This window comes from Lethenteron reissneri, chromosome 60 (genome assembly GCF_015708825.2).
Source record: "Lethenteron reissneri isolate LAM-NWPU_2019-01 chromosome 60, ASM1570882v1, whole genome shotgun sequence".
Lineage (NCBI taxonomy): Eukaryota > Metazoa > Chordata > Hyperoartia > Petromyzontiformes > Petromyzontidae > Lethenteron > Lethenteron reissneri.
Genome location: NC_083838.1, coordinates 7,298,572 through 7,312,105, shown reverse-complemented (window position 1 = coordinate 7,312,105; position 13,534 = coordinate 7,298,572). Strand labels below are relative to the sequence as shown.

The 13,534-nt window shown below is 44.2% G+C and overlaps 1 protein-coding gene across 3 annotated transcripts in view; it reads right to left on the bottom strand.

Moving 5' to 3' along the window:
* Window positions 1–11,454, bottom strand: part of LOC133357934 (interferon regulatory factor 4-like) — a 42,668-nt gene extending 31,214 nt beyond the window's left edge. For 2 of the 3 annotated variants that reach the window (XM_061576123.1, XM_061576126.1), the window contains exon 1: window positions 11,194–11,454. The gene's annotated coding sequence lies outside the window, so the exon portion shown is untranslated. Of the gene's footprint in view, window positions 1–7,049; window positions 7,068–11,193 lie in introns of those variants that run through there. The other variant, XM_061576125.1, reaches the window with a different exon arrangement.
* Between the last annotated feature and the right edge of the window lie 2,080 nt (window positions 11,455–13,534).

Genomic DNA, 13,534 nt, shown 5'->3' with positions numbered 1-13,534 from the left:
TTCCTGCACCTCACGAACAATCACACATCTGTTCCTCTACCTCCGAACAATCACACATCTGTTCCTCCACCTCACGAACATCACACATCTGTTCCTCACTTCACCAACAATCACACATCTGTTCCTCTAGTCACGAACAATCACACATCTGTTCCTCACCTCACGAACAATCACACATTTGTTCTGCACCTCACGAACAATGACACATCTGTTCCTGCACCTCACGAACAATCACACATCTGTTCCTGCACCTCACCAACAATCACACATCTGTTCCTGCACCTCACGAACAATCACACATCTGTTCCTGCACTTCACGAACATCACACATCTGTTCCTCCACCTCACGAACAATCACACATCTGTTCCGCACCTCACGAACAATCACACATCTGTTCCTGCACCTCACGAACAATCACACATCTGGTCCTCTAAGTCACGAACAATCACACATCTGTTCCTCTACTTCACACATCTGTTCCTCACGTCACGAACAATCACACATCTGGTCCTCTAAGTCATGAACAATCACACATCTGGTCCTCTAAGTCACGAACAATCACACATCTGTTCCTCTACGTCACGAACAATCACAAATCTGTTCCTGCACCTCACGAACAATCACACATCTGTTCCTCCACGTCACCAACAATCACACATCTGTTCCTCCACGTCACGAACAATCACAAATCTGTTCCTGCACCTCACGAACAATCACACATCTGTTCCTCTAAGTCACGAACAATCACACATCTGTTCCTGCACGTCACGAACAATCACACATCTGTTCCTGCACCTCACGAACAATCACACATCTGTTCCTCTACGTCACGAACAATTACACATCTGTTCCTGCACCTCACGAACAATCACACATCTGTTCCTGCACCTCACGAACAATCACACATCTGTTCCTCCACGTCACGAACAATCACACATCTGTTCCTGCACCTCACGAACAATCACACATCTGTTCCTCTACGTCACGAACAATCACACATCTGTTCCTCTAAGTCACCAACAATCACACATCTGTTCCTCTACCTCACGAACAATCACACATCTGTTCCTCTACGTCACGAACAATCACACATCTGTTCCTCTAAGTCACCAACAATCACACATCTGTTCCTCCACCTCACGAACAATCACACATCTGTTCCTCTACCTCACGAACAATCACACATCTGTTCCTCTACGTCACGAACAATCACACATCTGTTCCTCTAAGTCACCAACAATCACACATCTGTTCCTCCACCTCACGAACAATCACACATCTGTTCCTCTACCTCACGAACAATCACACATCTGTTCCTCTAAGTCACGAACAATCACACATCTGTTCCCCCACCTCACGAACAATCACATATCTGTTCCTCTAAGTCACGAACAATCACACATCTGTTCCTCGACCTCACGAACAATCACACATCTGTTCCTGCACCTCACGAACAATCACACATCTGTTCCTCTACGTCACGAACAATCACACATCTGTTCCTCGACCTCACGAACAATCACACATCTGTTCCTCTACGTCACGAACAATCACACATCTGTTCCTGCACGTCACGAACAATCACACATCTGTTCCTCTACGTCACGAACAATCACACATCTGTTCCTCCACCTCACGAACAATCACACATCTGTTCCTCAACCTCACCAACAATCACACATCTGTTCCTCTACCTCACGAACAATCACACATCTGTTCCTGCACGTCACCAACAATCACACATCTGTTCCTCTACGTCACGAACAATCACACATCTGTTCCTCCACCTCACGAACAATCACACATCTGTTCCTCGACCTCACCAACAATCACACATCTGTTCCTCTACCTCACGAACAATCACACATCTGTTCCTGCACGTCACCAACAATCACACATCTGTTCCTCTACGTCACGAACAATCACACATCTGTTCCTCCACCTCACGAACAATCACACATCTGTTCCTCCACCTCACGAACAATCACACATCTGTTCCTCGACCTCACCAACAATCACACATCTGTTCCTCTACCTCACGAACAATCACACATCTGTTCCTGCACGTCACCAACAATCACACATCTGTTCCTCTACGTCACGAACAATCACACATCTGTTCCTCCACCTCACGAACAATCACACATCTGTTCCTCCACCTCACGAACAATCACACATCTGTTCCTCTAAGTCACCAACAATCACACATCTGTTCCTGCACCTCACGAACAATCACACATCTGTTCCTGCACGTCACGAACAATCACACGTCTCGTCCACCACTTCACGGTCGCCACGCAGGTCTCTGGTGGCGCATTATCGGTTTCAAACGGATGCGCCCAGAAAAAACGGGCGCGTGCAAATAAGCACTTTGTGCACGATTACAGAAAAACAACCATCAGGGCTTCCTGCAGAACTGCACCCCCCGGTTTTCATTTTGTGACAAATATTGTTGCGTGTTTCTTTTCGCTGCGACGATGTCGTTTATGGGTGCGATGGGTGACAATCACTTCGGGCAGGTGTGAGTCAACGAGGGGTAGATAAGCAATATTTAAAACGCTTTTATGAAATGTACTAGTAAAGGAAAAACTCCACGACTCTTGGAAGTGGCCTCGAAGCTTGCCACAACGTAAGGGGCCGTGGCCAATTACAGCCAACGTCAGTTGACCGTGGACAATTAGACCCAAGCCGAAACATAACGTAAAAAAATAATGTTTAAAAAATATATATATATTTTAATGATAGAATATAGTGTTGTCATCAGTATGACATAAGTATACCAAGTTTACAATCGATACCACATTGAGAAGTGGGTTCAAATTGAGTTGCAAGATTTGAAGATACAACAGAGGGAGTTAATGAACAGCCTGTAATAAAATTATAAAACTCTGGATTGCTAACAACATTCACTGTCCCATCAGCATCATCATCAGCAGTATAATCCGAATGCTTGCAAACTGGCAGAAATCATTTTTTTCGTTAGACATGGGGCATCTACCTATTTCATACGGCCAACAGATGTAATGCATCACACAACATAATAAGAAACTAAACAATATTTATATAAAATTTAAAATTAATAAAAGTAAAATAAAAATAAAATGTCATACAGCAATCGTGCTGTGACGGTTCCACCTGAAGACGGAAGCTTGTGTTGCCTCCGAAACGTCGTGATTTTTATTTTATTTTTATTTTATTAATTTTAATTTTTTACCTACGTGACTTCACCGAAAAAAAAACTAAGAATATGAATATTTATATTCTTGGTTTTTTCAGTAAAGTCACGTAGAAGGGGAAAAAAAATTCTCACGACGTTTCGACTGTAACACAAGCAATCATCATCGGGTGTGAAATCCACAGCAAGAAAATGTGAAAATTTTCTTAAATTTTTATTATTTTATTACTTCCCTTTTACGTGACTTTACCGAAAGAACCAAGCATATGAATCTCTGCAGTCACGAAAGCTTTAAATCAAAATTTAAACTTTACAAACTAATGCCCTACTGAGCTATATCGCTCATCTTCTTGGTTCTTTCGGTAAAGTCACGTAGAAGGGAAGTAATAAAATAATAAAAAATAAACATAATAAAATAATTATATTTAAAGCTTTCGTGACTGCAGGGATTGATCTTCTTGGTTCTTTCGGTAAAGTCACGTAGAAGGGAAGTAATAAAATAATAAAAAATAAACATAATAAAATAATTATATTTAAAGCTTTCGTGACTGCAGGGATTCATCTTCTTGGTTCTTTCGGTAAAGTCACGTAGAAGGGAAGTAATAAAATAATAAAAAATAAACATAATAAAATAATTATATTTAAAGCTTTCGTGACTGCAGGGATTCATCTTCTTGGTTCTTTCGGTAAAGTCACGTAGAAGGGAAGTAATAAAATAATAAAAAATAAAACATAATAAAATAATTCTCACGACGTTTCGGCCACAACGCAAGCAGCCGTCCTCAGGTGGAGAACAGGTCCGTCAACAGGTCCGTCAAGTAGACAGAGTCTACTTGACGGACCTGTTCTGAGAATTATTTTATTAGGTTTTATTTGTATTATTTTATTACTTCCCTTCTACGTGACTTTACCGAAAGAACCAAGAAGATGAATCCCTGCAGTCACGAAAGCTTTAAATCGAGAATTATTTTATTATGTTTTATTTTTATTATTTTATTACTTCCCTTCTACGTGACTTTACCGAAAGAACCAAGAAGATGAATCCCTGCAGTCACGAAAGCTTTAAATCGAGAATTATTTTATTATGTTTTATTTTTATTATTTTATTACTTCCCTTCTACGTGACTTTACCGAAAGAACCAAGAAGATGAATCCCTGCAGTCACGAAAGCTTTAAATCGAGAATTATTTTATTATGTTTTATTTTTATTATTTTATTACTTCCCTTCTACGTGACTTTACCGAAAGAACCAAGAAGATGAATCCCTGCAGTCACGAAAGCTTTAAATCGAGAATTATTTTATTATGTTTTATTTTTATTATTTTATTACTTCCCTTCTACGTGACTTTACCGAAAGAACCAAGAAGATGAATCCCTGCAGTCACGAAAGCTTTAAATCGAGAATTATTTTATTATGTTTTATTTTTATTATTTTATTACTTCCCTTCTACGTGACTTTACCGAAAGAACCAAGAAGATGAATCCCTGCAGTCACGAAAGCTTTAAATAGAAATCTATATCGCTCATTTTTTCAGAAACGACCTGGCTATCACGTGATGACAGCTCAAACCACGTGGCTCATCCTCACGTGGAAATTTTTCTAAACATAGAGGGAGAAACCAGAAGACCCGGAGAAAAATCCACAAGACCCCGGTGATAGAGACATGCAAACTCATGCGTTAGAGGTGGAATCGAACTCACGACCTCCTGCACACGTGGCCAAAACATTAACGCGCTCGAAAAGGGGAACTGTCATAGTGATAGGTTTTTACCCTTTCAACTGGTACAAAAACTGACACCTTATACAAAGCATCATGTTTGCAATAACCACAACACAAGCAGTCAAAATGCAAACAAAAAGAAACAACTCTGATGATGCTAATGATATGCACTGTCCTTGAAGTTGATTGGTCCACACAAAGACCTTTAGACTCACACAGAGTTCCATAGACTCACACAGAGTCCCATAGACTCACACAGAGACCCATAGACTCACACAAAGACCCATAGACTCACACATAGACCCACACCGAGACCCCTAGACTCACACAGAGACCCATAGACTCACACAGAGACCCATAGACTCACACAAAGACCCATAGACTCACACATAGACCCACACCGAGACCCCTAGACTCACACAGAGACCCATAGACTCACACAGAGACCCATAGACTCACACAAAGACCCATAGACTCACACATAGACCCACACAGAGACCCCTTGACTCACACAGAGACCCATAGACTCACACAGAGACCCATATACTCACACAGAAGAGACCCATAGACTCACACAGAGACCCATAGACATAGACTCACACAGAGACCCACATACTCACACAGCGACCCATAGACTCACACAGAGACCCATAGACTCACACAGAGACACATAGACTCACACAGAGACCCACATACTCACACAGAATAGACCCATAGACTCACACAGAGACCCATAGACTCACACAGAGACCCATAGACTCACACAGAGACACAGAGACTCACACAGAGTCCCACATACTCACACAGAAGAGACCCATAGACTCACACAGAAGAGACCCATAGACTCACACAGAGACCCATAGACTTACACAGAGACCCATAGACTCACACAGAGACCCATAGACTCACACAGAGACCCACATACTCACACAGAAGAGACCCATAGACTCACGCAGAGACCCATAGACTCAAACAGAGACCCATAGACTCACGCAGAGACCCATAGACTCAAACAGAGACCCATAGGCTCACACAGAGACACATAGACTCACACAACGACCCATAGACTCACACAGAGGCCCATAGACTCACACAGAGACCCACATACTCACACAGAGACCCACAGGCTCACACAGAGACCAATAGACTCACACAGAGACCCATAGACTCACACAGAGACCCATAGACTCACACAGAGACCCATAGACTCACACAGAGACCCATAGACTAAGACGTAGACCCATAGGCTCACACAGAGACCCATAGACTCACACAGAGACCCATAGACTTAGACAGAGATTCATAAACTCACACAGAGACCCATATACTCACACAGAGACCCATAGACTCACACAGAGACCCATAGACTCACACAGAGACCCATAGACTCACACAGAGAACCATAGACTCACACAGAGACCCATAGACTCACACAGAGACCCATAGACTCACACAGAGACCCATAGACTCAAACGTAGACCCATAGGCTCACACAGAGACCCATAGACTCACACAGAGACCCATAGACTTAGACAGAGATTCATAAACTCACACAGAGACCCATATACTCACACAGAGACCCATAGACTCACACACAGACCCATGGACTCACACAGAGACCCATAGACTCACACACAGACCCATAGACTCACACAGAGACCCATAGACTCAAACAGAGACCCATAGGCTCACACAGAGACCCATAGACTCAAACAGAGACCCATAGACTCACACAGAGACCCATAGACTCACACAGAGACCCATAGACTCACACAGAGACCCATAGACTCACAGAGACCCATAGACTCACACAGAGACACATAGACTCACACAGAGATCTATAATTTGTTGTCCTTTCCCCGCACCTTCGATTCACACGGTTGACTACGTACGGCGTGAACGAAGTTCAACATACATACATGTTTTATTTAAACGTGCATCACTCCGGTGGCTTCCTGCAAACGTGCACGCGTCAATAAATACGTGCGAACATGCGTTACCTACGTGTACCGGGTGGTCCAGTGTGTACAGACTACACCAGGGTTCGGGAACCTTTTTGACTGGGAGAGCCATAAAAGCCAAATATTTCTAAATATATTTCATTGAGAGCCATATAGTATTTTTTACGTTTAATAAATTAAAAATGTCTTACTTTTAATGCGACTTCTGCTGCTGCGTGGTTTTGCTGATGGCTTTGTAGTCTGGTTCATACGTGGTGAGGTTGAGCTTCACGCAGGCGTTGAGGCCCCGTGACCCGTGAAATGTATCTTCAAAACTAATTTCTGTTTACTTTAAAATGACACAGTATTATTAAGTAATATCACAAGTATTTTAAAATCAGTTCCAAACTGATTTATTTTTTATTTTTTTTTCAACTCAAAATTGTCTGGGAGCCATATGCCGTCACTGGAAGAGCCATATATGGCTCGTGAGCCATAGGTTCCCGACCGCTGGCCTACACACTTGTGTGTGTACGATATTACACTCACACGTGAATGTGTACACTCACAGTGATTGATGAATGTGTGAATGTGCGGGACACAACAGATAAGGGCCAGCTATGTGTCTTGACAACAGGAGTTGTTAACACAAAGCCTGTGTTTGCCTACACATAGCAACCAAGTGCAAACACGTGTATATCCAGTTAAGCCTGGCCCCAACTCCGAACCCCAGACATACATTCTTCTGGTTAACCATAGACAGACTTGCCCTCTAAGACTAACCTCAACCCTGAACATAGACCTAACCCCAGCGCTAACCCCTAACTCTATACCTAACCCTGACATTGCCCCTAACTCCAGACTTAGACCTCACCCTAAACACTCACCAAACACCCAACCCTTAACCTGAACCCCCAACCCTCACTATATAACCTGAACCCCCAACCCTCGCTATAAAACCGAAACCTGACCTCCAGCCATATTCATGAGCACTGACCTAACCTTAACACTATACACTAACTCCGATCACCAAAACGCGAACCTCTACCCAGTATTCCTACTTTAACCCCCATGCCTAGAAGTAAACCCAAATACAAAGTCGTGCCCTAACAACTATGCCCTACAAATAACCCCTAGCCTTGACTCCTAAACCTATGGTGGCAGGGAGTCGGTGTGTGTGTGTGTACGCGTGGTATGTGTTTGTATTGTGCGGTAATTCAACTGCATGCTGCAGTAGTTAATGTTTACAAATCATAAAACGAGTGTCGTGAATGCAGGTGAACAGTTCAGAGAAATGCGAGTACAGTATGGTGATGTGTGCACAGTATACAGTGTGCACAGTATGCGGCATATGAACAGTATGCAATGTACACGGATAAGAATTACATTGTAAAGTTTGTTTCATGATGGATGCACCTGCGTTTAGCACAGTTGGCTACGTACGGCGCGAAAGAAGTTCAACAGACATACATACAAAGACTCACACAGAGACCCATAGACTCACACAGAGACACATAGACTCACACAGAGACACATAGACTCACACAGAGACCCATAGACTCACACAGAGACCCATAGACTCACACAGAGACCCATAGACTCACACAGAGACCCATAGACTCACACAGAGACACATAGACTCACACAGAGACCCATAGACTCACACAGAGACCCATAGACTCACACAGAGACCCATAGACTCACACAGAGACACAAAGACTCACACAGAGACACATAGACTCACACAGAGACCCATAGACTCACACAGAGACCCATAAACTCACACAGAGACACATAGACTCACACAGAGACACATAAACTCACACAGAGACACATAGACTCACACAGAGACCCATAGACTCACACAGAGACCCATAGACTCACACAGAGACACATAGACTCACACAGAGACACATAGACTCACACAGAGACCCATAGACTCACACAGAGACCCATAGACTCACACAGAGACACATAGACTCACACAGAGACACATAGACTCACACAGAGACCCATAGACTCACACAGAGACACATAGACTCACACAGAGACACATAGACTCACACAGAGACCCATAGACTCACACAGAGACACATAGACTCACACAGAGACCCATAGACTCACACAGAGACCCATAGACTCACACAGAGACACATAGACTCACACAGAGACCCATAAACTCACACATAGACTCACACAGAGACCCATAGACTCACACAGAGACCCATAGACTCACACAGAGACCCATAAACTCACACAGAGACACATAGACTCACACAGAGACACATAGACTCACACAGAGACCCATAGACTCACACAGAGACACATAGACTCACACAGAGACACATAGACTCACACAGAGACCCATAGACTCACACAGAGACACATAGACTCACACAGAGACCCATAGACTCACACAGAGACCCATAGACTCACACAGAGACACATAGACTCACACAGAGACCCATAAACTCACACATAGACTCACACAGAGACACATAGACTCACACAGAGACCCATAGACTCACACAGAGACCCATAGACTCACACAGAGACACATAGACTCACACAGAGACACATAGACTCACACAGAGACCCATAGACTCACACAGAGACCCATAGACTCACACAGAGACCCATAGACTCACACAGAGACACATAGACTCACACAGAGACCCATAGACTCACACAGAGACCCATAAACTCACACAGAGACCCACAGACTCACACAGAGACACATAGACTCACACAGAGACACATATACTCACACAGAGACCCATAGACTCACACAGAGACACATAGACTCACACAGAGACCCATAGACACACACAGAGACACATAAACTCACACAGAGACCCATAGACTCACACAGAGACCCATAGACTCACACATAGACACATAGACTCACATAGAGACACATAGACTCACACAGAGACCCATAAACTCACACAGAGACACATAGACTCACACAGAGACACATAGACTCACACAGAGACACATAGACTCACACAGAGATCCATAGACTCACACAAAGACCCACCGACTCACACAGAGACCCATAGACTCACACATAGACCCATAGACTCACACAGAGACCCATAAACTCACACATAGACCCATAAGCTCACACAGAGACCCAAAGACTCACACAGAAACCCATAAACTCACACAGAAACCCATAGACTCACACAGAGACCCATAGACTCACACAGAAACCCACAGACTCACACAGAGACCCATAGACTCACACATAGACCCGTAGACTCACACAAAGACCCATAGACTCACACATAGACCCATAGCCTCACACACAGACCCATAGATTCACACAGAGACATATAAACTCACACAGAAACCCACAGACTCACACAGAAACCCACAGACTCACACAGAGGAGGGCCATTGCCTGAAACGTCACCTGTTAAATCGGTTTTTTTTTCCCTTTTGAGTTTGTCGTTGTTGTGCACTGCACATACAGTACCCGTATGTGTGTAGTACGCACTAAGCAGCAAGGCTTTGCAACCTGGTATCATACCTGTGCGTTGATGTATATACAGGCTGAGGCTGTTAAACACATACCTCTGTGCCCAGAGTGTATTTGTATGTACTATGCAGGCAGACTGTATGTGTTATGTAGTCAGCTGGGCTGTTTAATTGTGTGTGAACGTGTGTATTGTAGTCAGCTAGGCTGTTAACTGTGTGTGAATGTGTTATTGTAGTCAGGTGAGCTGTTGAACAAGGTGTGAATGTGTGTATCGTACGTGTGTGTGCTACATGCACCCGTGTGTGCGTGTGTGTGTGCTGTACAGGTAAGCTGTGTAACACAATCACCTGTGTGTGTGTCACCTGTGTGTGTGTGTTATACAGGTAAGCTGTGTAACACAATCACCTGTGTGTGTGTGTCACCTGTGTGTGTGTGTCACCTGTGTGTGTGTTATACAGGTAAGCTGTGTAACACAATCACCTGTGTGTGTGTGTCACCTGTGTGTGTGTGTCACCTGTGTGTGTGTTATACAGGTAAGCTGTGTAACACAATCACCTGTGTGTGTGTCACCTGTGTGTGTGTGTTATACAGGTAAGTTGTGTATCACCGCTCACCTGTGTGTATGTGTGTGTCACCTGTGTGTGTGTGTGTGTTGTAAAGGTAAGTTGTGTATCACCGCTCACCTGTGTATGTGTGTCACCTGTGTGTGTGTGTGTTATACAGGTAAGTTGTGTATCACCGCTCACCTGTGTGTATGTGTGTGTCACCTGTGTGTGTGTGTGTTGTAAAGGTAAGTTGTGTATCACCGCTCACATGTGTGTGTGTCACCTGTGTGTGTGTGTTATACAGGTAAGCCGTGTATCACCGCTCACCTGTCCGCGCGTTGCGTGTCGGGCAGACTGCGGGCGATGCTGTCGACCCGCTGGGGCCGCTTGCAGGTCAAAGTCGCTCGGAGCGAAAACCCGAATCGACGGAGCGGAAACCCGAACCGACCGGTCCCAGCGCCACGGCTTCTGCCACCCCCCACACCCCTCTCGATCAGCCGCTGCTGCTGCTACTGCTGCTTCTACTGCTGTTGCTGCTGCTGCTGCTACTACTGGTGCTGCTACTGCTGCTACTGCTGCTGCTGCTATTGCTGCTGCTACTGCTGTTGCTGCTGCTGCTGCTACTACTGGTGCTGCTACTGCTGCTACTGCTGCTGCTGCTACTGCTGCTTCTACTGCTGTTGCTGCTGCTGCTGCTACTACTGGTGCTGCTACTGCTGCTACTGCTGCTGCTATTGCTGCTGCTACTGCTGTTGCTGCTACTGCTGCTGCTGCTGCCGCTGCTGCCGCTGCTGCTACTGCTGCTTCTACTGCTGCTGCTACTGCTACTGCTGCTTCTACTGCTGCTGCTGCTGCTACTGCTGCTGCTGCTGTTGCTGCTGCTACTGCTGCTACTGCTACTGCTGCTACTGCTGCTGTTGCTGCTGCTGTTGCTGCTACTGCTGCTGCTACTGCTGCTGCTGCTACTGCTGCTGCTACTGCTGCTACTGCTGCAGCTGCTACTACTGCTGCTGCTGCTGCCACCACTCCGTGAGGTTTGTCCCGCGACCCCAGTGCTCGCCCCGCGCTCTTATGGACTCGTAGGCGTGGGCGGTGAGCGCGTGGGTGGACTCAGACGGAAAAGCTGCAGCCGCTCAGCTCGCCGGGTTGTGACACTGGGTCTGGTGTTCTTATGTATTTATATTTATTAAAGATTTTTTTTTATCGGGTGTTAAGGTCCCCAGCTTAGCTGATGTGTAGTCCTTTTGGACAGAAGCGATCTTGTTGTCACTAATGATAGCTGAGCGAAGTGACGGATAATGTCTATCTTACATCTGCCACATACTTTAAACGCGTGCTTTAACAGATACGCACAGACACCCATACTCACATAGACCCACATCAGCCCACAGAGACCCAAATTAAAACTAAACTATCTTTATCAATTTAAGCTTTGGTGACTGCAGGGATTCATCTTCTTGGTTCTTTCGGTAAAGTCACGTAGAAGGGAAATAATAAAATAATAAAAATAAAACATAATAAAATAATTCTATTTAAAGTTTTCGTGACTGCAGGGATTCATCTTCTTGGTTCTTTCGGAAAAGTCACGTAGAAGGGAAATAATAAAATGATAAAAATTAAACATGAGAATTGTATTTTATTATGTTTTATTTTTATTATTTATTATTTCCCTTCTACGTGACTTTACCGAAAGAATCAAGAAGATCAACTACCTTTATTTATTTGACCCCACTGAACTAGATAGCTCGTTTTCTTCAGTGACCAGGCAGTTACAAATGACAGCTCAATTAAGTGAATTATCAATATCATCATCGTGTGTAAATGTATAGCAAGCAGACAAACAACTCTCTCAACGGGTGATGTTCATTCTAAATGTGGAGGGGGAAAATCGGAGGATTGGGAGAAAAATTCACGCGGTCACGGGGAGAGAGAGAGAGAGACGCAGACTTCAAATATAGAGCAGCAGGCGTCAGGGGTCAGGATCGAACCCAGAGCCTCCTGCATACCAGGCGAAATCGTTAACGTCTCGTAGCCAAGAAACAGGGGCTCACTAAATAATCTCAAGGCTCTTCTTGAGGAAGGTGCTGACAGGGTGATAGTGTTACAGAAGTTGTAGAAGGTAGCGATGTCGCTCCTGCTGCTGCTGCTACTGTGTGATCTCAAATCGAGCAATCTTCAGGTAACATTTCCCGCAATGTGATGTATGTATCTGTGTATCCATAATGCGGGGTTTTGTTGGGTTTCATCGCGTGCATATTAATGTGTCGTTAAACCCGCCACCACCCGACACAGCCAACTAATAAGGGTTGTCCACGTTAACAAAACGTGACAATTCGTCACTAGTACAGCACTAGTGTGTAGTGTATAGTGTAGTGTATAGTAGTGTAGTGTATAGTAGTGTAGTGTATAGTAGTGTAGTGTATAGTAGTGTATAGTGAAGTGTATAGAAGTGTATAGTAGTGTAGTGTATAGTGAAGTGTATAGTGTAGTGTATAGTGTAGTGTATAGTAGTGTAGTGTATAGTAGTTTAGTGTATAGTGAAGTGTATAGTAGTGTATAGTGAAGTGTATAGTGTAGTGTATAGTGTAGTGTATAGTAGTGTAGTGTATAGTAGTGTAGTGTATAGTAGTGTAGTGTATAGTAGTGTAGTGTATAGTAGTGTAGTGTA